Source organism: Apteryx rowi, unplaced genomic scaffold (genome assembly GCF_003343035.1).
Source record: "Apteryx rowi isolate R43461 unplaced genomic scaffold, aptRow1 scaffold_168, whole genome shotgun sequence".
NCBI classification, from domain to species: Eukaryota; Metazoa; Chordata; class Aves; order Apterygiformes; family Apterygidae; genus Apteryx; species Apteryx rowi.
In genome coordinates this window covers 721347-726371 of record NW_020447952.1, presented here as the reverse complement: position 1 = coordinate 726371, position 5025 = coordinate 721347, and positions in this window count along the sequence as shown.

The following is a 5025-nucleotide window of genomic DNA, read 5'->3' as shown; positions in this document are numbered from 1 at the left end:
GCGTCGGGGCTGACCAGCAGCCATTTATTTTGTAATTGATGGCGGGCGGCAGGCAGCACGGGTGAGCGAGTGCGCTGGCCAGCGACTGTAATGTTTTATACGCGAGGGCTGGCACGGGTAATTTACTGCGGCCGGCAATAACATATTTCACTTCCCGTCTCCCCGATGAAGATTACTTGTGTTTGAAAGTGCCTGAATACACAGTCAATTCTGCTTAAACGCTCGCAGCCGGCTGAGCACGGATAACGCCCGGCGCCGCTCCGTGCGCGGGAACCGCGGGCCGCCCCGCTCCCGGCGATGCTCGGGGCGCCGAGCCGAGCCGAGCCGTGCACCGCGGAGCCGGGAAGCCGCCCCCGTGAGCGCCCGGTGCAGCGCGGGAGACRCGCAGCCCACCTTCCCTGACATTTCCTCCGGCCGGGCGAGGAGCTCGGTGGCATTTCGGCGAGGGGCTCGGGAAAGGTCAGAGGGCGCGAAAGGCCGGCGGGGGCGGCCCGCAGCTGCGCTCGCTCACGTCTCCCCGCGGCTCCTGCCCGGCCCGGCCGGCAGCTCCGGCACGCGGAGCGCATCGGCAGCCCCGCGGGGCCCCGAGAGCCCCCGCGCCGCATGTTAACGACCACCTGGTATTTCGGCTCCGAAAGGTTTCCCTGCGCCGAAATAACAGGCTGCTGCGTTCCCGCGGCGGGGGCGGCGTGTCGCCCCGGGGCAGAGCAGCTCCAAAGCCGGCACTGGCGTTCGGACCCTCTTCCTCACCTCCGCCAAGCGCAGCCGGAGCCCCGGGGCCACTGCCTGCTGCCCTGCCGGCCCCAGGCGCCGCGGTCCGGGAAGGCAAACGCTCGGGTTTGTTGTTCTTTCCCGTGCGGAGGGGAAGCCGCGCTGCGCATTTCCCGGGAGCGGGTGGGGAAGGTCCCCAGCGCCGCTGGTGCCCGGATCACCGCTGCCAGGTGACTTCRGAAATCAGCTCAGTGCAGGGAAAGAAGAGAAAAACGCTGGTACATGCTGGGGGGCTTCGCATCCGCAGCCCTGCCGAGCAGCGCGGCGCCCCGGCTGCGGGGAGGGCGGGAGCCGCGGGAGCTGCGGGAGCCGCGGGACGGGGCTGCGCGGTGCCGGTGCCAGTGCCAGTGCTGGCTGGTGCAGTGCGTGCCGCCCGGCGCTCCCATGGCATATGCAGGTTTGACGCGGATGCTGGTGTGGGACGGGGCTCGGCGACACCGCGGACGCCCCATGCCGAGGCCAACGGAGCGCTGCTCGTGCCATGCGCTTTTCCAAACAATAATTATCACCGTGCTCCCCAGAACGGCTCTGTTTATCGGCTCCTGCCCTCGCCGCGTGCACATCTGCCGGCAAAGCGCGCGGTTTATTTGGCTCCCGAGATGGGAACAGGTTTTCCTTGCCCTCCAAACCGTGCCTGGGAGCGAGGCCGGCTTCAACCTCCAACGACAATGCTTAACGGCGCTGCTCATGAAGAGGTGTCCGCAGCCCCGGGCCGGCACTCGCGGCGGGATGAGCATTTGCAGCCGTCTCCCACCCTGGCCGCTCTGGCACTGGCCCCAGGCAGGCTCCAGTTCGGGTCCGGGTGCTTCCCTGTGGCTCCGCGCGCTGTTGCCGCTCCCGACGCTGCTGGAGCGCTGCTGCAGCGGCCGCCGGCGCGGGAGCTTCGTTAATGGATGCTAATGTGTCACCGAGGCCATTTGTCTTCATTTGGTGCCGGGCGGCAGGATGCCGGGCCGGGAGCCAGGCCGGGCGCGGATGCCTCCCGCCGGTGCCTCCCGCCGTGTCCGGCCCRGCGGCTCCCCGGGAACCTGCGGCAGGAGCCCGCGTGCAGCTGGGCCCGTTCCCGCGTGCGTGGCGCAAAGCTTGCGGCTCCAGCGCCGACCGCTCGCCCCGGCCGGGGCCACCAGTGAGGGCGACTCCTCAGTGCAGCGAGGCTCTGCGCGTCCATCCGCTTCCAGGCAGTCGTTCCGGATCGGAGCCTGCGGAAACGAAGAGCGAGTGCAGCCCGGAGCGGCGCCGGGCTGGGCCGGAGGTTTCCGCGCGCTTCCCGCRTCACCCGGCGGCCTCCCCGCTCCGCCGAGCCCCGGGCCGCAGCACCGGGGTCCTGCTGGATTCCTGCACGGAGCCTCTCCACTGGAGCTGCTGGTGGGTAATTTCTGATTAAGGATTACTGTACCATCGGCTTCAGTTTGATTGCAGATGTTTTTAATTATATCGTATAAGATCGTATTATGTAATTGCATTTATCTGATTGAAGCCTTAATTGTAGGATTTCATAATGGTATGACTGGGTAAATATACCATTGCGTCTGTTGTCCCCCAATGAAAATTAGGTGCTTCATGTCTTTATTGCATTATCCTGGAGAGGAGTTTAAAYTGCAAAGAAAGAAATTAAGAGAGAGAAGAAAGGAAAGGCGAGGTCGTCTCCCCCGTCCCCGGCAAGCACGGGCCTCTTCCAGGTGGGGGACGCGCAGGAGGCACAACGGTGCCTGGGCCCCACGCTCTGCCGGCCACGAGCTGCTGGAGGCTCCCGGAGCGTCACCTCCCGGGTGAGCATCACCTCCAGGCCAAGCGTCACCTCCAGGTTGGGCATCACCTCGCAGCGGAGCATCACCTCCCAGCTGGGCATCGCCTCCTGGGCGAGCATCACCTCCCAGCTGAAAATCACCTCCCAGCCAAGCATCACCTCCTGGCCAAGCGTCGCCTCCCGGGTGAGCGTCACCTCCTGGCTGGGCATTGCTTCCCAGCTGAAAATACCTCCCGGCCAAGCATCGCCTCCCAGCTGGGCACTGCCTCCTGGCCGAGCATCACCTCCCGGCTGAATGTCACCTCCTGGCCGAGCATCACCTCCTGGCTGAGCATCAGTTCCCAATTGTGGCTGAACGTCACCTCCCGACTGAACGTCACCTCCCGGCTGAATGTCACCTCCTGGCCAAGCATCACCTCCTGGCTGAGCTTTGCCTCCCAGCTGACTGTCACCTCCTGGCTGAATGTCACCTCCTGGCTGGGCATCACCTCTTGGCTGAGCTTCACCTCCCGGCTCACCGTCACCTCCCGGCTGAGCATCACCTCCCCAAGAGCGTGGCATCCCCCACGGGCAGGKTCCAGCTGCCCAGGACACATCCCGCGGCTCGGTCCAGCCCCTCTCCCACTGCGTCGCCCTCCGGAGGCTGCTGCACAGGGGCAGATCCGGGAGCTTAACCCAGCGTTTCGGGCACGGCTGGGATCAGGGTGCTGCTGCCCTGGAGGGGATGAGGTGGGAGAGCGGAGACGCGGGTGATAAAAGATGCCCTAAACGGTGTCAGCGTGCACCGGCCTGGCCCGGCCCCAGCCCTGGCTCGGCTCAGCTCGGCTCGGCTCGGCTCGGCCCGGCCGCCTGCCGCGCAGGGGCTGAACTGCCCTTCACCTTCATGCTGCAAGACCGGAGCCGGTGTTTTCTGCAGTGATTTTTGCAAGATCGATGTTGCAATTATCATTTTGTTAACGGCGGCTGGTACAATACATTAGAGGCGATTACAATTAAAGAACAGGAGGCCGGGAAGCCGCTGTGCCATCAGCTCCGAAGGTGGAAGCTGCAATTAGACCTAATGGAGGAACGGAGCCAAAAACCCTCCTGACACATCCCCGTTGCTGCGGAGCGTCCTCGGAGCCATCGCTGGCTCGGAGCGCAATTAGCTTTTAATAACCAGGTGAGGGGGAGCAGCCCGGAGCCAGCGAGGGCCGCGGGAGCTTTCCGTGCGGAAGGCAATCCAGGCGGGAGAGGAAGACTCTCGAAGGGTGAACGGCCACTGCTGGGGCCCGTCCACGGGCCAGGCCGCTGGATGGGCGATCACGGCCCAAATCTGGCTGCCGCTCCGCGCTCGAGCTCGCCCCGCTGCTGCGTTAAAGCTGGTATTAAGATAATCTCCTTTTTTTGAGGGTGGAAAGAGGCACTTATGTAAAATTAATATTTCCATTAATAACCGCACACAGCAAAATAATTGGAAAGCCCTCCACCTTAATTGCAGGCCACATGGTTCCCCAGGAAAGCGCTAACGAAGCGGCTCAGGCGGCGCTAACGGGCGAGCAAGGGGCTGCYGGGGCCCAGCCTGGCAGGGGACGCTGCTCCGGGGCCAGGGCCGCGCCGGGCTCGTTAGCGCGCGGCTCGTTAGCGCAGGGCAGGAGCAGCCCACGAGCGAAGCGTGCTAGGCGGAGGGCTGGCCGTGCTCCGAGCACCGACGCGCTCGGTGCACCTCCCGGCTGGCTTGTGCGCCTCCCAGCAGGAATTAAAGGGAGGTTCAGGTTTTTGTCTGAGCCTTTTTTTGGTTACAATCCRCAACATGTGGCTCATATGGTGTCTCGTCGCTAATAGGTTTAGGATTATGGGAATATGCACAAATCCAGAATCGAGCTGTCACTCTGCTCGGTGTGGTAAGGTGATTTCATTAGGATTTAGGCTTAGAGAGCAGCCTCTCTCTCTCTCTCTCTTTTTAATATTATCTTTATTCAATTACATCAGCAATTCATGGAACTTCAAAGACGTTTCATCAGCACAACCTAAACGCGGTTGGATTGCATTATGGAAGGAGAGAAGGAAAAAGAAAACATAAGCTACTGCTTTAATGGAATTACTGAAAGGGGCTTTTTAATTAAAAACAAAGGTTGGGGATGAGGTCTATCCATAATTTAGTGCTGCTGGATGTAATATCTGCTGGTGGTTTAATTTTAATAAATGTATGTATTATTAACGGTGTGATCTATATTTCCTAATGCAGCCGGAAGGACCGGCCGTCCGCACAGGTAGGGCTGGCGATACGGGCGCTCCGCGGGGCGGGCGACGCCGGCTGCTGCCGGACCCGCRGGCAGCGAGCGGTGGGGTTGACGGGTGCCGTTTCCCGGGCCCAGAGCCACGGGGTGCCCGGGTGTGGGTGTCCCGGTTCCCGCGCCGTGCCGCCCCGTTCCCGCGCCGCGATGCCCGGTTCCCGCGCCGTGACGTCCCCGTTCCCGCGCCGCTCCGCCAGGCCCAGCACCCTGGTGGCACTCGCCCCCCCCCCC